Source organism: Hemicordylus capensis, chromosome 6 (assembly GCF_027244095.1).
Source record: "Hemicordylus capensis ecotype Gifberg chromosome 6, rHemCap1.1.pri, whole genome shotgun sequence".
Taxonomy (NCBI): Eukaryota; Metazoa; Chordata; class Lepidosauria; order Squamata; family Cordylidae; genus Hemicordylus; species Hemicordylus capensis.
Window position 1 is genome coordinate 59617444 of NC_069662.1, and position 22321 is coordinate 59639764.

Consider the following 22321-nt stretch of genomic DNA (forward strand, 5'->3'; position numbering starts at 1 on the left):
CTTTGGAATCTGGATGGTAGCTTCCTTGCACCCATTGGGCACTACTACCCACCACAACCCACCCTGGGCTCTCCTGGTGCCACCACCCCGCCACCACCCAGGCAGTTCTAGCTAAGGCTGCTGAAATCCCCATTATTCCCTATGGGGAAAAGCTTAAAGACATGTAGACTTCAAAAATCATTTTAAAATCACCTCTTTGCCAAATTTCTTTGAAACTTGGGTGGTAGCTTCTACCCATTGGGCACTACCACCACCACCACCCCACTCTTTTGGCCCTGGGACCCTTTTTAAAAATCCAAATAGATTTGGATTCAGATTTGGAAAATTCAGGTACAAATAAAATCTGGGGTGATTCGGGGAAGTCAAATTTGGACCCAAAACAAATCGGGGGTGTTTTGATTTCGGTACAAATCGAAACAAAAAAATCAATTCGTGCACATCCCTACGAATTGAGATAGATTGGTGGTGAAAGATATCCCAAAGTTATTTCTCCTTTAGCAGATAGGGCTTGAACACTGCTTTCAAAGTAGGTGGCAACTGGCCAAGTACAGCATCTCACTCTGTTCACAGTTGCCAACAGAGACTACTGAAGTTTTCGTTCTTTTCAGCCATGAATCTCTCCTGTCCCTGCTCCTCCTCCAGAGCCAACCTTCTCCTTTTCTCTCACAGGGAAATCCTATCTATCTCTGTTGCCTCTTTTCATAACCACGTCAGCACCCCAAATTCAATCAAGTTTGAACTGTTCGAAGCTCTTGCAAAACAAACACCAAAACAAGGAGTTCTGAGAAAAATGAATGGAGTCTACTTTCCTCTTATTTGAACGTCCAAGTCACAACAAGAGTTTAGAATCAAATCTATTCAAAAGGATTTGAATGACCTTCTTGGAAACTGGACTTCTTTGTCCACTACATTTTTTAAAAAAAAAGTTAAATGAGAGGTGTTTATAATATTTATGACTGGTATCTGTTTTAAGGTGAGGGACTGTAATGAGAAGATCCCCTGCCCACCTCATGAGGATACCTTAATAAATATGGGGCTGCATAAATTGGGCCTTCCTGCTGATGTTGGACTATGCATTACAGACATTAAGGTTGTGCACATGACCAAAAATGTTGACAGGTTGGAGAGCTGGTGAGGAGACAGGCTACTGCCTGCCTCCCCACAAACGCTAGATTTTCTTTTACCGGCTCTGTCGCTTGTGTGGCACATGAGCCACTCCGCAGTGAGCAGCAGAAAAGGGAACCAGAGGAGGAAATCCTCCAGCATCCCTCAACGCACTGTGCCAAGAGCACAGTGCATTGAGGGGTCCTTGCAGCCTGGCTTTGTCTGTGCGTAGGCCACCTGCAGCCTGTGCACACATACAACCCCAGCGCCAGGGTTAAGGGCGCACTTGCACCTTTAATGCTGGGTAAAAAGCCGGGTTAGGCCGAGCGGAAGTGCTGGGATCGAGACTCAAGAGGGATCCTGGCACTCCATATGAGCAGCCTAACCCAGGCTGGGTTGCCCTAGCATGGGTTAGGCTGCTCGTGAGAATAGCCTCATTATCTCATAAGGTAGACCAACATTGCCATCTTCATAATATTGTCAGAGGCCAACATTCATTTACCCAATCAGCATCAACTGAAAAGAGACAGCAGCACCTAAAGGGCTCCTCTTTAGGATTCATTTCTTTCCTTGAAACCTTTGTTTCTGCTACATATCCGTTGTAAGTTATACAATCTGGCTGACTGCTGTTGGAACTGGTGAACTTTGGTCAGCTCAGCTAGGCAGTGGTGATGCAATAATTTCAGTTTTTCCCAAAGAGCAAGATTAAGTGTCATGAAAGTTAATCTGCCACCAGCTTTGTTCAGGTGTCTGCCTTGTTTGCTGTCTTGCCTGGGCTCTGCTTCCTGTTCTCTTAATTCCTGCTGTTCTCTTTTGATCTCCTCTTGATCACCCAAGCTTGAATAGGCTTTACTTCAGAAGACAATAATGACTTTCCTTTCCAGGATGGGGACCTGGCTGCAGATGCCGATACCCTTCACATTCTTCATTCCAACTTGATTCTTCGTTTATTTTTGTTCCTCCTCTACATAAATGGTAATCACCCTTTCTCTTATTTTGGTATAGCATTAGGTGCTACTTCCAGTACGACATTCTGAACAAGCTGTTCTTGTGAACACTCCCTTTGTTTCCACATACCTTTAATAAGCAACCAAAAAAAAAAAAAAGATTATCAAGATGTGTTTGTAACTGCCATGTATAGCCACTAAAGAGTTATTTAAGGAAAGCAAATATTTATATTAATTCTGAATGTGAACATCCAAGTGCAGGTTAAAAACATAGTTTCTAAATAAATCAGAATCAACATTCAGTTCTTGCATAATTAGAATTGGCCTTCTCAAGCTTGCAGTATTCTCGATGGAAGATCAGGGTCAGAGGATGCACACCATTAAAAGAAATGTTCCCACACTATATAAAGAGGTTTCTGGAGTAGGGAGGAAGGGCATCTTTTTCCTTCCCCACTTTCAAGTCACCCTTTCTTGCTATATAATAAAGGCAGTTGTAAAAGCTCTTTGGTATTAATGCACCAAAATGGATCCCAACAGGAGGATCCCAACAGGGGATTCCAAAAGGAGGTCCTGGTACCCCTAGGAGTACTTGGAGGGCTCTGAAGGGGGTACTCAGAGGTACCCCCTGGGGTACTGCCTCCACACACTGCAGCTTGCTATTTGTTCCCCAAATAGGGCTAGTTAGGAGTTTCTATTCTCCTTCCTGTTCCTGTTTGTTCCCTTTTTCTTTACGTATGAGCCAGCAAGTTCAGTACTGACCTCTTGGCCTTTTTCTCCTAAGTAAACTTCTCTAAAAAACCTCGCACTGCTGTTTGCTCTGTATTCCACATGGACAGAACTCTGCAACAATAAGAACCTAGGAAAAGCTAGTTCATACCACAGGTCAATGCAGGCCAGCATCCTGCTTTCCACAATGGCTATTAGATGCCTCTGAGAAGCTCATGAGCAAAGCTTAAGGTCAATTGTTATTGCTCCCCTGCACCAAATATTCTCAGTGCAGGCTCCGATCATGAAGTTTCATGATTTACAGAATAACTAATAGCCCTATCCTCTATGAATTATTTTATTTTATTTCATCTTTATATTCCGCTCTTTCTCCAAGGAGCCCAGAGCTGTGTGCATGGTTTGTTTATCCCCACAATACCTCTGTGAGGTGTGTTAGGCTGAGAGATAAGTGACTGGAGCAGAGTCACCCGTCAGTTTCCTGGCTGAACAGGGAGCTGAACTCGAATCTCCTCAGTCCTGGTACAACACTCTAACCACTACACAACCATCTAACAACCACAACACTCTAAACACAGCACCACACTAGTTCTCATTTATGTTATCCATTTTTAAAGCCATATAAGCTAGTGGCCACCTCATCTTGTGGCAGCAAATTCCAAACATTATGTGGTACGCAAAAAATTACTCCATTCTTGCTGTCCTGAATCTAATGCAAATCAATTTCGTTGGATGATCCCAAGTCTGCTGTTTTATATACTTCCTTTCTTCCAAGGCATTCAAGGCAGTTTACAATTTATTTTTTATTTATTTTATGTTTACATTTATATCCCGCTCTTTCTCCAAGGAGCCCAGAGTGGTGTACTACAGACTTGAGTTTCTCTTTCACAACAACCGTGTGAAGTAGGTTAGGCTGAGGGAGAAGTGACTGGCCCAGAGTCACCCAGCTAGTCTCTTGGCTGAATGGGGATTTGAACTCGGGTCTCCCCGGTCCTAGTCCAGCATTCTAACCACTACACCATGCTGGCTCTATTCTTAATGAGTCTATTCTCACGATGGGGGAAACCGGGGTAAGACCAGCCTGATTTTTGCTCACAGGCAAGCCCAGTGGTTCAACAGTGGCTAGCCTGCCAAAGTAGCTCTCCTCGGAAACAAGGTTAGCAGGGCGAACACTCTGGTAACCCCGTTTTTCCATTCCTGAGACACTGCGGTGCACCGTCTCTGTCACAGAGCTGGTAGGCGTGGCAAGGATTGGGGGTTGCCTGTGCCCCAGATGTCCCAGGATGTCCCACGTGAGTGTGCGGGGCATTCTGAGGAGACCCCCGAGGCTGGGAGGCTTGCTGTAGGGGTCTACTCATGAGTCACTACGGGGTTAGCAGAGCACTCACTCTGCTAACCTCATTTAACGGGGGGGGCATTTTGCTGGGCTAGCAGCCGAGAGCCACGCGGCTCCCAGTGCCGCACACGACTGCTCAAAAGTGGGCTGGGCTCTCTCAGCGTGCTTTTGAGCGTTCATGAGAATAGCCTCAGCACCTTTGCAAGGGGGTGTTTCTCCCGCCCATGGCCTGCTGACCTGCCAACGTTACTTCTTCTGTCCCTCACCACCACTGGAATAGGGGTGCATTCACAAAGTGGTGCATTCACAGCTGACCGTCCCGGTCGCCACAGCTCTGTATTGTTTCCAGGTCTGCTAGTTCCTGGTAGCTGCTAGGAAAGGTAAATGGATCCACATGACCAAAAAAGCAAGGTAGCAGAGCTCTCTTTTCCGCCTACTTGGGTTAAGAGCAGGGTACAAAAGCTGGGCTACTCTCTTTTGAGCAACATGAGCTGAAGGCATTTCATGCATTAACACACCCATGCAAACCAGCGTACTAGGCCTCTTACCTTGATGTCGATGGTCATGTGAACAGGTCTAGGGTGTTATTACAGAGGGCTTTCTCCCCATATTATCCTCATAAAAACCCTGTGAGACCGATTGTCGGGCAGGGGCACCCAGTGAGTTTCATGGCTGAGTGAGCATTTGAACCCAGGTCTTCCCAATACAAATCCACTATCTCACACTGGCTCATCACATGTTTAAAGACTTTGAGTAATGCTGTGTCTGTCTGCGCCAGGATCTTGTGATGAGGCCATGAGAATACATGTCATTTTTGCTGTTCACTCTCCACAATCATTGTGGTTCACAGTATTGGGATGCCTTGGGGCTCAGCGCCTCTGAGCCTGCAATATTAGGTTGCAGCAGACCAGCAGAACTGGTCTGACCAAACTCTGGGAAGCTTCCTAACCCAAGCAGCCAATAGCATAAGCAAAGGCTTTCATTACAGGCTCTGCACCTCCCCCCCCCCCCCCGCCAGCTTATGTTTTCATGACCTCTTTAGTTTATAGCCAGGAAAAAAAGATTTTTATTTTTTTTTAAAAAGACTTCCTCCCAGATGCAAATGACATTATTTGTTTCTAGTACTGCTGTTGCTAAATGTATGATCTGTAATGCTGGCAAGGATTTCCATATGCTGACGGTTTCGCCCATATGTGGCATATGAAGTTCCCTGACATGACACGACTGCTCCTTCCACATTCTTTCTTTCTATCCATGTAAATCCAGGGCTTGCCCAATCTATCCCCTCTACCAATTGTTTTGCTAGATTTCAGCAGCTTACATTCCAAATGATCTTGTGGAAAGGCCACCCACCCAGCCCCTTCCCAGGTAATCGACGAGGCTGTTCTCACGAGCAGCCAAGCCCAGACTTAATCAGTCAAGCCTGGGCGTGGCTGCCCATGAGAACCGCTGGGATACACACCGATCCTGGCGGTGCTGCAGTGCCAAACCCAGTGCCGCAGCCTGGCTCTTAACCCTTAACCCCAGCTCCTAACTTGCAGCTCGTGCTGAAACAGAGACGGCCACCTAGAGTGCCTGTCCCCTGAGGGAATCCCCCAGTACACTGCACTCGGCGCGCAATCCACTGTGGGATTTACAGAGGCCGGGACAATGAGTCCCACCCTCTGTTTACCAGCACAGCCAGGAGCAGCGTGGAGAATCGTTTGGTTCATGTGGCTTGTGTGCTGCCGGGGCTGCAAAGGGTCATCCAGGGGAAGGTAGGTTGAACCTTGCCTTTCCCCCCGCCTACCCGACTGTGCATGCAGTCATATGCACAGCCTCTATATGTGGCACTTTTGATATAGAGGCTATTCACACAATGGGGCGAAATCAGGCCAGCGGAGGCTAGCCCAATTCCACCCCATTGTGTGAACCACCGGGCTCAGCTGAGAGCCGGTGGTTCCTAGGCGGGTAACCCGTGCTGGACTAGGACCGGGGAGACCTGAGTTCAAATCCCCATTCAGCCATGATACTAGCTGGGTGACTCTGGGCCAGTTGCTTCTCTCTCAGCCTAACCTACTTCACAGGGTTGTTGTGAGGAGAAACTTAAGTATGTAGTACACCGCTCTGGGCTCCTTGGAGGAAGAGCGGGATATAAATGTAAAATAATAATAATAATAATAATAATAATAATAATAATAACAACAACAATAAAAACAACCAGGTTTGCAGAGTGAGTGCTCCGCAAACCTGGTTTTAAAGATCGTGAGTAGCCACGGTGTGGCTCCGTGCCGTGGTTACTCACGAGTAGACCCCCGGAGGGGAGGCGAAAAGCCGCCTCCAGGCTCCGGCGGTCTCCTCAGTATGCCCTGTGTGCTCACGCAGGGCATCCTGGAGCTTCCAGGGGCCATGCGGCCGCCGAGTTCCCCAGTCCCCGCCGGCTCCGTCACAGAGCCGGCAATCATGTGGACGGCCGATTCAGCTGCCCAGGGCTCCCTCCCCGCTCACCCTTCTAAATCGGGCCTCACTGATCGTGCAACCTGGCTCAGTGTGTTGTTATACCTTCTCAAACAGGAGGCACTGTCAGTTGGGTCATATAGTGCAACTGTGAGGAGATTATTTTAGTACATGAATTAGGATGATATTATTTAAACTGGGCATTGTTCTTGATACTGAATCAGCACTACTGAGTTTCAGTTAAAATAAAAACAGACTGAATTGAGTGAGCCAAATAAAGGCACCACCGTTCCTGTTTTATATCTCAGTGCATTCTGGAGTACTGCCATCTTATGGCTATCTGTAGATATAACAAAGGAGTAAGTTCAGGCAGTGAGATCCAGGCTTCCTCTCTGGCTAATTCTTTGACATGAAGCAGCTTTTCCAAGTGCCCTTCCAAATAGTGGTTTATTCCATAATAAGTGCTTATTTTTATGGGGCATCCGCATGATGTTGTGGGTATCCCATGTCTGAATTACGCTATTCTTGTGCAACACCAGTTTCTGACACAAAAACTCTAGCAAACACCATGAGCAGTGGTGTAGGTGGACCAGAGCACAACCTGTCTGGGTCTGAAGAGAAGTAGTTTTCTGTGTAGGCAGGATATATCAGAGGGTTGGCTCCCAAAGGCATAGCCCCCTTCCACACCGGAGCACACCTTTGCCACTTCACGTCTGGTTATTGCCCTTTGCAATTTATTTTCTTTAACTGTAGCCAGTTTTATCGCTATTATGATCTTCCACAATCATCACCTTTTTTTTTTGTTTTTGTTTTAAATAAAAACCCACTCCCATCCTGTGTTCCCTCTAACAGATATTCCCAGATTTTGTGGACTACAACTCCCATAATCCCCAAGCAAATGCCATTGCAGCTGGGGATTCTGGGAGTTGTAGTTAACAACATCTGGGAATCCCTGTTAGAGGAAACACTGCTCCCATTCATATTTACTCAGATATAAGCCTCGCTGCTATTATAATGAGACTTCCTCCAAAGAAGGGGCAAAAAGGAAAATCACAAGTTTTGATGCAGGAGTGTGCATTGATACAGATCACTAATCAAAGGTTGGTCTTTTAAAAAAAATAAAAAAATAACATTGTTCCTATCATGACTTCTAAGATTTCAGTGATTTAAAAGGCAAAAAGTTAAAACTCTAACATTTAAAGTGTGCATGCATAGAAACCCCCACTGCCAGAAATTTGATGGTATAATGGAGGAGAGCTGGTCTTGTGGTAGCAAACATGACTTGTCCCCTTAGCTAAGCAGCAGGGTCCATCCTTGTTGTATATGAATGGGAGACTACATGTGTGAGCACTATAAGATATAAGATATTTCACTTAAGGGATGGAGCCACTCTGGGAAGAACATCTACATTCCAAATTCCCTCCCTGGCATCTCCAAGATAGGGCTGAGAGAGATCCCTGCCTGCAACCTTGGAGAAGCCTCTGCCAGTCTGTGTAGACAATACTGAGCTAGATGGACCAATGGTCTGACTCAGTATATGGCAGCTTCCTATGCTCCTATGTCACACAAGTCTAGCATGTGTGCAATTTTCATCCCATGGTGACAAGAAACAAAAAAGCTAAGAGGAGGAGAACCCTCAAATTTTAAGGGTTACCTTTACAGAAACCCCCCCACAAAAGATCATAATAGCAGTAATAGGGTTTCCATTTAAAAATAAAAGGAACTGCAAAAGGAAACGACTAGAAATAAAATGGCAAAGGTGCACTCAGATGTGGAAGAGGTGGGAGCACCCTTCAGAACCAACCCTTCCAATATGTCACCATTTCCACAGAACCAATCCTTCTCAGACTCAGACAAGTTGTGCTATGGTGTCCATCAACTCCTTTGCTCTAGGGTTGTGTGTTTTGATTTGTTTTCTGTTTTGTTTGTGGCCCGGATCCAAAATACCTCCATTTTGTTCTTTGTTTGAAACCAGCCAGTCCGAAACACCCCAATTTTGTTCTTTGTTCGAAATTGAAAAATCTGAAACGTTTTGGATTTTAAAAAATGGCCCCAGGGAAAAACTAGTGGGTGGGGGTGGTAGTGCCCAATGGGTGGAAACTACCACCCAAATTTCAGAGGAACTGGGCAAAGGGCTGGATTTTGGTGAATTTTTGAAGTATAGGATTTTTCCCTTAGGGAAGAATTGAGGTTTTAGCAAAAGTATAGCTTCATGTTGGGGGGAAAGGGGTGGCCCAGAGCAGAGTAGGGTGGGTGGTAGTCAATCATTCACTCCCGGCCACCCCAGTGCCCCCCAGGTGGAGTTATGGGTAGTGCCCAGTGGGGGCAAGGAAGCTGCCATAATTATTTAAAAGGAATTGGGCAGAAGGCTGATTTTTAAAGATGTAATGGAGTTCGTGTGTCTGTAAAGTTCTTCCCCATAGGGAATTATGAACCTCCATAATTCCTGCCCCATAACTGCACTTGGGGGGCTCCAGGGTGGCCCAGAGCGAGTGATGGTGTAGACCACATAGGGTGCCAACCACACCCATGGGTTTCTAACCCCTTGGGTTACTGGGTTCTGTTGTTTCTGAGATTTTTTGAGTGTAGATTCAGATTCTCTGGTAGCATATGAGAGTGGATTCATGGTTTGTCGTTGAAAATCTCATATGCTACCAGAGAATCTATACTCAGAACACTTCAGAAACAACAGAACCCAGCACCCCATGGGTTAGGAACCCATGGGGGCGGTTGGCACCCTATGTGCACTACACCACCACTCACTCCCGGCCACCCCAGTGCCCCCCAGGTGGAGTTATGGGTCTGCTGAAACCTCCATTATTCCCTGGGGGGGGAGAATCTTAAAGAAGTGTAAACTTCCAACAATTCCTAAGAAATCAGCCCTTTGCCCTATTCCTTTGGAATCTGGGTTGTGGCAGGCACCCCTTGGGGCACTGCCACCCAACCCACTTTTGTGCCCCTCAGGCCCCCTTTCTGCCCCGAATATGCCCCAAAGACATTTCAACTTCAGAAATCCTTTAAAAATCAGCCCTTTCCCCAATTCCTTTGGAATCTGGGTGGCAGCAGGCACCCATTGGGGCACTCCCACCTGAATTACTCTTCTGCCCCTAAAGCCCCCATTCTGCCCCAAATCCACCCCAAATAACATCAACATCACACATCAGCAACAGCAGAGCTTTGGAAAAAATCAGGCAGATTTCCAAAGGTCATGCACATCCACATCCCCACCCTCCTGAAAATGCAATTGATCTACACACAACAGTGTGAAACAACAACAATGAAATGCACACCGCCCCATGGCCAATGAGGGTAAAATTTACCCTTAAATTTGCTTAAAAGGAATAAGGAGGCAATTGCCAGCAGACGCTGGCCAATCTGCAGGCTGGAATGGCTGGAAATTCAAACAGATGTCAAAACTAAAAATGGAGACTGAAGGAGAAAGACTTTCTGCGATTGCAAAATGGAGTTCGAAAACAGCCGAAACAACGAAACATTTTGTATCCGAAACAGGGACGTTTTGTTTTGGCTACAAAATTTTCTGTTTTGAGCATTGGGTGTTTTGTTTTGGCTACAAAACAGCCAAAATGGCCTGTTTTGTTCCAAAACATTTTGTATGCTAAACGAAACGCACACCCCTACTTTGCTCATTACGAGCTATCCTCGTAAAGCACCAACTTTTCCATCATGCCCACCTTAATTTCTCTTCTGCTTTCCTGTTTTGCTTAACATCCAGCCTGAGCAGCATATTCCCTGATTGTGGCCCTGGCACCTGCAGCTCTCTCTGGAAAAACATGGCAGGTAGCTGCTGAAACCTGAAAATGAAGCAGGAGGCACATACAACCACCAAATCCAGGTAGTGGGTCCCATGCTATACAATAATCTGGGTTAAGAGCCAGGTTTTTTTTCAGGGTTTACTGGTTTGGACAAACCTGGGTTTGAGAGCTTTTTCCCCATCCACACAACCAGCTATCCCGGGTTAGTCCACCGTTGTAGCAGATTAAAGCCTTTGTCTCAGAGTAAGCAAACGTGAGGGGAAGAAAAATGCTGAACCATCCCCTCTGAGCTTTCCGAGCAAGGCTTCTCCTAAAACTTTCCTGTAATTTTTGGTAGGTTCTAAAGGCTGACGCCACCACCTGCTTATTGACAGAGCTTGAACCCTCCTGGGCTTGGGTGGAATCCCAGAGAAGACTCTCTTCCTTTTGCTATTGGAAAAGTACACAAAATTCCTCCACACACAAGCCTGTACATGGTGAGAAAAGAGATAGCTTGAGGCGTGTTTACACCAAAGTAAAATCCCCTTTCACCCCCCGACCTTTTCCTGAGTTAAAAATTCACTTGGAGAGGCTTGTAAAAGGGGGGGGAGAGAAAAAAGAAAAAAACAGCTTTATTTTCAGTACTACAAACTGCTAGGGATGTGCAAACTGGTTCAAACTCAAACCAGTTTGAATTCGAACCAGATGATTCAAATTTGAACCAAACCATCAGGTTCGAGCTGCAGGTTCGAATTCGAACCAAACTAGGGGTGGTTCAATTTTAAGAGGTTCAAACCTCCAAAAGTGGGTGGGATGTTAGCTTGCACCCATGGGTATCTACCACCCAAACCCCAAAGCAATTGGACACTCGTACGATTTTTGAATGAATTTTTAAATTTTATTTTATTTTTTTCTCATAGGGTATAATGAGACTTGAACCATCCCATTATTCCCTATTGTGGAGCACCCATGGGTGACAACAACCATCCAAACCCTGAAGCAATCGAACACTCCTATGATTTTTTATGAATATTTCAAATATTTTAATTATTTTTCTCTTAGGGTAAAATGGGACCCAAACCAGTGCATTATCCCCTATTGTGGAGCACCTAGGGGCACAAAAGTGGGGTTGGTGGTAGGTACCCAGGGGTGCCTACCACCCACAAAACCCCAAGGCAATCGGACACTCCTCCGATTATTGGTGAATTTTAAAAGTATTTTGATAGGTAATAATGAGGATTGCAGCAAATGTATAGCTTCACGTCAGGGGCAAAGGGGTGACCTAGAGCAGAGTGTTGTGGGTGATAGTTCCCAAGGGTGGCAAGGAAGCTATCAGAATTATTTGAAAGTAATTGGGCAAAGGGCTGGTTTTTAAGTGATTTTTGAAGTTTACGCGTCTTTAAGGTTTTTCTCCATAAAGAAGCATGGAGGTGTCAGCAAATGTATAGCTTCACTTCAGGGGCAAAGGGGTGGCCTAGAGAAGAGTGTGGTGGGTGGTAGTGACCAAGGTGGGCAAGGAAGTTATCAGAATTATTTGAAAGGAATTGGGCAAAGGGCTGATTTTTAAGTGATTTTTGAAGTTTACGTGTCTTTAAGGTTAGCAAATGAGAGTGGATTCATGGTTTGTCATTCAAAATCTCATATCCTACCAAAGAATCTACACTCAGAACACCTCAGAAACAACAAAACCCAGTACCCCATGGGTCAGCAACCCATGGGGGTTGTTGGCACCCTCTGTGCACTACACCACCACTCACTCTGGGCCACCCCAGCACCCCCAAGTGCAGTTATACATCTGCTGAAACCTCCATTCTTCCCTATGGAGAAAAACCTTAAAGAAACTTGGGGGGTGCTGGGGTGGCCAAGAGTGAGTGGTGGTCCTGTTTTTATGTCTTGGACAAAGCCAAGGGTGTTGTTTTTTAAAACCTCATTGAGCACATGTTTATTTTATTATTTATGTGTGAATATTAGAAAGCTTTCTCCAATAATTTACAAACATAACACAGGTAAGATCCATTTTTACAGGTTCAGCAATATGGAATTGCCAGTTGCATGTAGCTATTGATCAGATTCTGCCTTATTTCATGAATTCAAAATTGATCCAACAATATACAGTAATTTTTGCAATATTTACATTGCTTTTCTCTTCATTACCAATAATCATGCCAGGCTTAGATCTGAGATGAACTGGAATATGAGATGATCAAGAATATGGAGTACACTCTGTCTTCTTGGGGGATAGTTACCCCATAACACTCTTGATATGTCATGTTATCTTTCCAAGGGTTTGGTTTTTCCCAATTGGTTGTGCCTTTTGTGTGAGCCCTATAACCCAGCAAACCCCATTTCTCCAAGTCATTATTGTCCACTAGGGCACATACCAGGTCTCACTCCTGGGTGAGGAGTGTCTCTATTTTCACCTGTGAAATGAATGTTGGGTATAGTAAAGCAAGGAGAACTTGGGAGACAGGTGAGCTGATGAACCAATAGCTTGTTGTTTTGTCCCACAAAAAACAAATTTCTCAGACTAGGGAGAAAGGTCAGAATTAGAGCTGTAATAAAGCCAGGCAGAACTCTAGGACTCTTTGTATGTTGTAAGCCCTGATGAGTTAATTCCTGTCGTTCCACTGTCTTGCTGTTGTTTTGGGTGGGTTACACATAATCAAAAATGTCTCTGGATTAACATGCACAGTTCTCTTGCAAGAGCTGGTTTGAGATACATATATACCTGCGCCAACCTCAATAAAATCATGGCTGGCTTTACTTCGGCAATATTGAAATGTATGGAAGAGGGTCAATCATTTATTTCCATGAGCTGCACAGCCTTTTCTCTTGTAGCTGAGAGGGTGTTTTCTCTCATATCTGCATAAGCAGATAAGTAATGAGCATACCATGCCAAACACTGAATCTGTGAGAGGGATTTTGCATGAATAGCTTTTGGAAATCCTTAGAGGTGGACATGTGGCCTACTTCCTAATATCTATTAGTGTATATTGATGCTGTACTTTGCCATATTTCCAGGGTGGTTGGCAGAATAATAAAAATAATCAAAGCAAACTGAAATATCATGCATCAAATTATAGAAATATCTTATAGGTAAAGCTTGTGCCGTCAAATTGGTGTTGACTCCTGGCAACCACAGAGTCATGTAGTTTTCTTGGTAGAGGGGGTTTAATTGGCCCCTCCTGGGAAAGGCCCCAGGAGGAAAGGCCCCAAGAGAAGACCTCATCCCTATAGATCTTATAAAAACTAACCTGGAGTGGTGGGCCCCAGTCTTGGCTTCATTATTTACCCATATTGACTGCCAGGGCCGCATCCCCAGGAACTGGGGGCAGGCAATCATCGTCCCCATGATAAAAAATGGGCAAAGGGATGACCCTGCCAATTATAGGCCCATTAGCCTGCTCAACACCATCAGCAAGCTGTATGCCAGGCACATACATGGGAAATTCAAGGACTAGCTAGAGCAAGAAGAGATGCTGGCAGACGAACAAGCAGGCTTTAGGGAAGGCGGATCTACGGCTGATCAGTGCCTGGTGTTCCAACATCTCATTGAAAGGCACTCTTCTAACAAATCTACCTCCCTCTTTGCTGCCTTCATAGACCTCAAGGCTGCATTTGACTCCATCTCCCGAGTTAAGGTATGAGAAAAGCTTGAATCCTCCTCAATTGATCAATGTCTGCTTTATCTGATCCATGCCCTTCACACAGACACATCACTCAAGGTGAGATGTAGGCCTGAAGGACAACTTATGAACCCCATATCAACTCAGAAGGGCATTAAACAAGGATGTACCTTGTTACCCCTGCTAACTGGGCAAAGAGGCACCTTTTACCGTGGTGATTCTCTTTATTTAGCAGGGGGAGAGTAACTGGCCCTGTCTACCCCCAGTGTTACAGACCAGGCCTGATCTATATACTAAATATGCTCATTAGCTAGTATATAAAATAGGTCTGGGCCAAGTTCTTTTATATTGGTGACCACGTTTGAGCTGGAAACAAGGAAGAAAAGAGATCCAACCACTCAAAGATTCAATGGGCTTTATTGAATATAACAACATAATCTAGCAAGCAAAAAGCAGAACACTCTATCAATATTGCTAACAGTATTTCCTAACCAGCACCAATATTCACCCGTGTGCCTCACTACCTTATGTGTGTGTAATTAAATCTTCCTAGAGTCTAATACAATTCAAATGCAGGCAGAAAAGAAAGGGGGAGGGATGAAGGCTGCGGGCTGGCATGGTGTTGGGGAGGTTAGTAGAGGAAAAGAAGGGGGGAAGGAGAAGGGAGCAGGGAAAAGATGGAGGGGATTCCAAGGCCTATAAAGGAGCAGCATATTTACCCAGGATCAGAGGATTGAAAGCAGAGAATCACTTCAGTTGAAGGAGTGAGGCGCTGGCGGAGACAGGAGCTGTGCAGTTGCTCGGATCAGGCAGCTTGGGAGCCAGGGCATCATGGCTGGGGAGTCTTGACTTTCCCACTGCACAGTAGAAGTCACAGACTGCCTCTGACCATGGCAGAGTTCCTGCTTAGCCCCGCGGCTTTGCAGCAAACTCTGGGAAGTGGTGTGAGCAAATCTTGTTGTAGGCACAAGAACTGCTGGCTCTCTGTCTCAAAAGCCTCATTCTTTATAGTGTTTTTCTCTTTGATCTTTGAATAGAATCTATTCAATAATCTCCTCTTTTCCTGGGCGTCCAGAAGGTGATAATTCGCTGCTACCTTCTGAACAAAATCTTAATTATTCAGGATATTGGTCAGATTCAGAGAGATCTCTGAATCTCATCTTCTGTAAACTCTGTGCGCTTGGGGGGGGAGCATTGCCCAAGGCAAATCTGCATCTGAGAGCCACAATGGCATCTCCCCAAAAGGTGTTAAAATCAGCAGTTAGTGAAGGAATTGAATTCTATTTGTGTGAACCATTATTTCTTGTGTACCTCTTCCTAGTGTTTTTCTTGTAATTGAAAACAAGAGAATATATGTGTGAGACATTCAATACATTTAGCTAGGCAGACGCCGCAGTGAGGTAAGAATTTAAAGTCCACAGGCATTTTCTCTGTATCCATTTGGCTATGTTGAATTTCTATAGACAGCAATTGAGCTAATTACTTGGGCATGATTGCAGGGCCATCACTGACAATGGAAGGAGGAACTCAACAGGTCGGGCAAACCCTTCCACAGACATAGTGAGTCACATTTTTAGCATATGAAAGCTCAGGCCAAAGCCTTTGTTTCTTGCATATCCATTTTAGCAACACAATGCTATATTCCTCCTGCTCCACAGAGCAGTTGACCTGGGTGCCAGAGTTCAGGTATCATTTCATTTCTTGATATAAAATGGAGTCAGACACAGGCCTATATTTCTGAGTTGGTACCTCTGGTTCTGATATGTTATAAACCGTTCATAACACCAGCACAGTACTTCCAGTGACTGTTGCTGGTGTGTCTTATGTTTCTTTTTATAATGTGAGCCCTTTGGGGACAGGGAGCCATCTTATTGTTTGTTATTTCTCTGTGTAAACTGCCCTGAGCCATTTTTGGAAGGGCGGTATAGAAATTGAATTAATAATAATAATAATAATATCCTGGCCCCACTATTGTTCAACTTCTATATTAATGCCATGGTGAGCTGTCTCAGCAACCCTGACTTCCATCCTCCCAAGTTGGCCAGAAGAGCCATCTCCATCTTACTCTATGCAGACGATGCTGCTATCCTTTCAAGGACCACAGCAGGCCTCAGAAGGGCGATGGCAACATTATCACAGCACTGCAAAAGTGAAAAACCTGAAATAAACTACCAAAAAGGTCATGACCTTTGCTAGAAGACCGAAGACCTACCATTGGCATATTGATGGACACAGAATTGAGCAGGTTGCCTGCTTTACATACCTGGGGGTGGTCCTCCATGCCTCTGGCTCAAGAAGGCCCCATTGTGATCACATTGCCCTAGCAGCACAGAGGAGCTCCACTGCCATCTTGAGGTTCCTTCGTTCTAGAGGCAGCCATTACGTGCCTGCAGCACTCAAACTATATGAAGACAAGCCATTGGTACAATTATTATATGGTGCCCACCCACGATCTCCATCCAATCTTACTATATTGGAACGGGTTCAATCTGCGTTCTTGAGAGGGACTTTACAAGTGCCTGCTGTGTCTCCAGTGCCACTCTACAGCTGGAAACTGGCATGATAAAAGTGGAGGCTAAAGTTTGGATGACAGTTCTCAACCACTGGCTCAAACTAGCCCTTTGTCCATGGGGCCTGGCCCAACTAACCCTGCAGAACAACTTTCAATCCTCTTGGAAATGGGTAGTCTACAACAAAGTGGCACATCTGGGCTTGTCCCCGTCACTTCTGCTTGCTATGGGCTGGGACAAGGTAAAAACAGCCATCAAACAGAGGATTCTGGACACTGAACACCAGCCAGATTTAAGTAAGGTGCCAGGCTTTCTGGCCCCGGATAGTCATAGATTCATCATCTCCCCCTCTGCATATTTGACACAATTGGAAACACCAAGCCATAGAAGGGCAGTCACCCTTGCCCAGTGCCATGCCCTTCCCTCCACCATTCTGGAAGGCAGTACAGGAAGATCCCACTTATGGAAAGGCTTTGTCTTTGTGACTCTGGGGAGGTGGAAACCATAGAGCATGTGCGCCTCTCATGTCCCTTTTATAAAGACAGCTGTGACAAGCTCATATCTCCCCTGCTTCTCAAATACCCTGGTCACGCTAGACAAGCTTACACCAAGATGCTGCTCTCAGATGACAATCGAACCTTTACGTACAATGCTGCCAGTTTCTGTGGGGCAGCGTGCAAGATCCTCCGGGTCCTGATCGCCAGTCAATACCCCTTGCAGCAGATTTTTAACTACTGGTCATTTTACCTGATTGTATAATTTTGTTTTGCTCTTCTACTTCACATGTTAGCTTTTATATGTTATCTTAACTATTTTACATTTTTAGATGCCCTGCTTTTAAAGATAGTTGTACCCTTGTTTTATCTCTACTAGGGTTGTATCTTCATAAGCATAATTTTACCCCTGCTTTATCTTATTTTATTAACCACCCCACAGTTTTTAGAGTTGTATTTCACTAATCATAATCATAATAATCAATCATACTTTTATAGGCTAATTATAGCTATGGATTCACAGCATTTTAAGTGTATCTATCTGGTTTATAATAATTTTAATGATTTCCCCCCCATTATATCTGTACTATATCCTGTGCTGGTCTTTGACCGTAATAAAGATGATTGATTGATTGAACCCGGCACGCAAACTGCAAAGAAAGAGGGGCAAGGCAAAAACACACCAACACACTGAAGGAGAACTTAAAGTAACACACACCACGCACCTGCTTCTTCTGCTCTTCTCTTCATGTGCAATGCATGCATTTTGCCTGTGGGGAAAGAAACACCTCAGAGTGTCTGGTCCACCACACCTTTTCAGGAGACCACACAGGGCCCCAGGCACGTGGTGGCACCAGAACACATATAGTCATCATCAACAGCATGCATGCATGCATGTTTGCATTTTGTGTTTGCATGTGTGTGCTGCTAGCTAGAAGAGGGGAAAGAGAAGAGGGCTCTGAAAAAATTAAAGGGATAGGAAAGTCTGGATCAGAGGCAGGTCAGTGGAGGCCACACACGACATGGTGTGGCAGGAGACCACTTACTCATCATGGCTGGTACATGAGTGTCTGGTGTGTGTGTTTGTGTACGTGTCAGCAGAACCAAACTGGTGAGGGGGAAAGGGGGGGCACATTTAAAAAAAACAATTAACAAATACATATATACACAAGTATATATACAAATCCATCTATACAGTAATATTTATACCACCAACTATCTATCTACACAATCCAGACCAAAACCACTAAGTATCTACAGAAAGGAAAGAAAAAAACCTCTACTACTACTACTAACAACATCCACCACCCACACACACAACAGAAGAAACCTCCACGCATGCACTCACACAAACATATGCACACTTTTATCACAAGCACATATTTGTTGGGAATTCTCTCTAGTATGAGATACCCTTCTATTACCAGCAAAGTGCACAGAGGTGCAAAACAGTGGAGTCTGCCCAGGCATGCATGTTTGCTGAGAGTAAAAGAAACGTGGAGCCATTTCATAGTTTCAAATCAATATAAGGTGTCTTTATTGGAAAATTCTATTCTAGATAGGAAAGTGGAGAGATAGACTCTCTAATCTAGCTAGCTAGCTGGATGCAGAGAGATGCTGTCTGCATCTCTGCACACATGGTGAAGAGAGAGAGGTGAGCATGTGTGATAGGGAGAAGAAGAAGAGAGGAAGGGAGACATGCAGGAAGGAAGTCCCTGAGAGTAGCAATCTACATATCAAAGGGACGGTGTCAGAGCAGTAGAGAGGAGGAATGACCAATGTCTTGACCCCTCTAGCCCTATGACTCACTAATCTGTCCCCCTCTGTCATTGAGGCATGAGGCAGCGCAGAGTCCTTCACTTCCAACAATATTTACACACTCTGAAATATTTACAAGTATACATTTTGGCAGTCCTGCTGCCCTCCCCCCGCAAGTTAACTATGTACAACAGCAAGCAACACAACACACATCAACATATTTACAAATCTACACAGTGCCACACTGGCACAAACCACCTAGTGTCTGTGTGTGTGCCCACGGCCTGTGGTGCTGTGGTCAGGTGGAACCATGGGCTAGTTCAGCATCAGGTTACACCAGTGACAGGGTGTATCCAGTTGCCAAGTCACAGCACTAGCGGGCCCGCTGCGACATGGCACAACTGAAGGAGGAAGGAAAAAGGGTAGGGATGAGTAGAAGCAGGTTACCAGCACCATGGGTCAACCATGGGCCAATCACTCACCCAGCTCAACCTTCAGCTCAGGGTAGCCAAGCAGGGAGAGGTTGGCCTTGAGGAAAACCAGCTGCTCGACCAAGCCAGGGACCAACTGGGAGCAAGTGGGAGTTACCACGTTGCCAGCACGTGAAAACACCTGCTTGCTCTGGATGCTGGTTGGCGGGCAAAAGAGGAGGCGTGCAGCAACCACCTCCAGGTCCGGCCAGACTTGGAAATGGGTTGCCCAGAACTGTGAGCAGTCCATCTCGGGGTCTTCCTCCACAGGCTCCTCCAAGTACTGGGCAATGCACTGCACAGCACTGGTGGGCCTGGCAGGCTGAGCCTCCCGCAAACTGGGAAAGGCACCCAGGCACACCTGCTTAAGCCACTGGGCTGATTTAGTGGGAGGAACTGCCTGTTGTGTTGGTGCCACTGCCTGGGATGCCACGCTGCCAGACTGGGAAGAAGAAGGGGCAGGAGCTGAAGGGTCACCCGCACTGCTGGGTGTGGGTCGCGCACGCTCAGAGGGCACACCATCACCACCTTCCTGGTCTCTGCCGGTCCTAGTGACCTCCTCTTCCCTAACTATTGACCAGGAGGTCCATCCACCTGGGCAAGTCATCGACACAAATGACATTGCCCTTGATGGTCAGGTCATAGAGACAAGCCAGGACGTACTCCTCCCTGTCACCCAACTTATCAAACAGCCTGTTGACAACCCCGGCTTCCAGCCAGAGCACACCCATCTGGCATGGTCAGAGAAGTCCGGAGTTCATCCATCAGCTTCTCCAGGAGAGCCATGGGCAGGGTCTGGCTCAGAGGAGTGGTGTTACCACACAAGCTCTTCATGGCAAACAGGAAGTGCTCAAGTGCCAACACCATCTCGGACATGAGCTTCCACTCCGCATTGGATAGGTTGTACATACCCAAGGACTCGTTCCTCGCCAGGTCATTGAGGGCCACCTCCTGCTCCAGAAGGTGCTGGAACAAGAGGAAGGTGGAATTCCACCAGGTATCTACATCCATGTGTCAGCAATCTGGCCACCCAGAAGGGAAGTCCAGGAAGATAGTCCACAATACAAACGGCTGCAGAAATGAAACACGGCTTGGAATAGTCCTCTATATTAGGCTCGGGCTGAAAGCTGTCGACACGAGGGTTGACAAATGTTGTCTTCCGGCAGCTAACAGAAAGCTGTTGACGTGCTTTATAGTCCAAGCTGATAACTCTTAGCTGGCAGGGATTCAAGGCTTAGCCCTCTGCAAGAGGCGTTTACTCCTCCTGATCAGGGGCGTAACTACCATTAGGCAAGGGGAGACAGTTGTCTCAAGGCCCCACTGCCTCAAGGGGCCCCTCAGAGGCATATCACATGACTCCCCGCCCATCCGTGTTGCACCCCCTATGAATTAATATTGAGTCTCTTGGAGATCAGCAATAGCAGACAGTAAAAAAAAGGGTCAACTTTTCTCCCAGCCTTATTGGTTAACCTGGCATCTTCGAGCCAAGGAAGCTGGCTGTTGGGCTGGTGGTCTCCCTCCAAAAATCAATCTTTCCCTGGCTATATTTTAGTGTAAAAAGTAGTGACTTCAACTAATTTAAGTGGGGGGGGGAATGAGAGAAAGAGCAGAGAGGAGGAAGATCAGTGGTGTGAGGTGGGTGCAAGGCTATGTGTGGCTCACCAGAGGTGCATCAGAATCTAATCTGGCCCACCACCAAATTTTAGTTTGACACCCCCTGGCATAGTACATTTGCAAGAGAAAGAAAATCCAAGCCCCAATATTTATATGGGGGGAATTCTTGTTGCACCCCCTGTAATTTCCTGATGGATCTGCCCCTGTGAACTAGATTCAATGTGAACTAGGTATTCACCATTTACATAATGGGGATGTGAGTGCACTATATATTGTGAAGTGTATTTGTGTGTGTATATCAGCGAGGGGCCCATTTTTAAATCTTGTCTCTGGGCCCACTCCAACCTTGCTACGCCCCTGCTCCTGAAAGTTTCCAGCTGTGTTCTTCGCCTTGTGGCACGGCGTTGCTGTGGAGTCAGTGGGGGTTGCCCACACAATTCATCCTCTAGTCTGTCCGTCGCTGTCTCTGTTGCCCCAGACTGCTGTGCCTGCTCTGAAACACCAGCCAGACCCTCCTCAGCCGTCTCTTGGGAACTGACAGCTGGGCTCTGCCCCTCAGGCACCCCTGCATCGGCTGGAAGGCTGTCAACTTCCCCTTCCTCCTCGCTATCTGAGACTGAGGGTGTGACACCATGGGGATGAGATGTTGTAGAAGCCCATGGATATACTGCCGCTCGTGAAGCAGGCACCTGGACTTCTCACTCTGGTGGAAGTGGGCTGCAATATTGCGGAACCTCTCCACAAGCACAGCCATGGCAGCAACAGCACCTACCATGGGGCGGCTATGTTCCCTGGACACCTTCATCTCCTTGAGGCCAAGGGCATCCCTGACAGTCAGGTGGAGTGTGTGTGCCATGCAGAAGATGTTCACATACTCCAACACAGACTCTACCGCTGCTGTTACATTGGAGCCATTATCTGTCACAATGAAGCCCCGGGTGAGGTGTGGAAACCCACCTATCCACTCCTCAGTTCAGCTGCTGAGTACGGCTGCCACCTCCTCCTTGGTGTGCTTGACATCCAAGGTCTCCACGTGCAAGACAGTCCACCTGAGCCAAAATGTGGTATGGGATATGCTGGAGCCAGAGGCAACACTGGAGGTCTCCTCTTTCTCTGAACCCCACCAGTAGGCAGTTAGGGCCAAGAAAGCAGCATGCATCCCACTCATACTGTTCCACAGATCAGTGGTGAAATGCACTTTGGTGCCAGCTGGTGCTGCACACAGCATGGCTGACATGCGCTTCCTGCACCGCTCGTACAGGGAGTGGACCACATTCCGGCTGAACTTGGTCCTTGAAGGGATGGTGTAGTCAGGCACTAGCAATTGGAGTATCCAGCCGAAGCCGGAGTTCTCAACCACCAGATTCTTTGGTAGCAAATGAGAGTGGATTCATGGTTTGTCATTGAAAATCTCAGACTTGACTAGAGCGACCAGGGTATTTGAGAACCAGGGGAGATATGAGCTTGTCACGGCTGTCTTTATAAAAGGGACATGAGGTGTTCTGAGTGTAGATTCTTTGGTAGCAAATGAGAGTGGATTCATGGTTTGTC

The 22321-nt window shown here is 46.3% G+C and overlaps 1 long non-coding RNA gene across 2 annotated transcripts; it reads right to left on the reverse strand.

Annotated features, from left to right (window-relative positions):
- Nucleotides 1-795: 795 nt before the first annotated feature.
- Nucleotides 796-22192, reverse strand: LOC128330353 (uncharacterized). 2 transcript variants are annotated; one of them, XR_008310056.1, is made up of 3 exons: nt 16188-22192; nt 10239-10358; nt 796-2181 (listed from the first exon to the last, which is right to left on the reverse strand). It is a non-coding gene; the product is annotated as an uncharacterized LOC128330353 (long non-coding RNA). The 2 variants fall into 2 exon arrangements; XR_008310057.1 differs by lacking the exon at nt 10239-10358.
- Nucleotides 22193-22321: the final 129 nt, after the last annotated feature.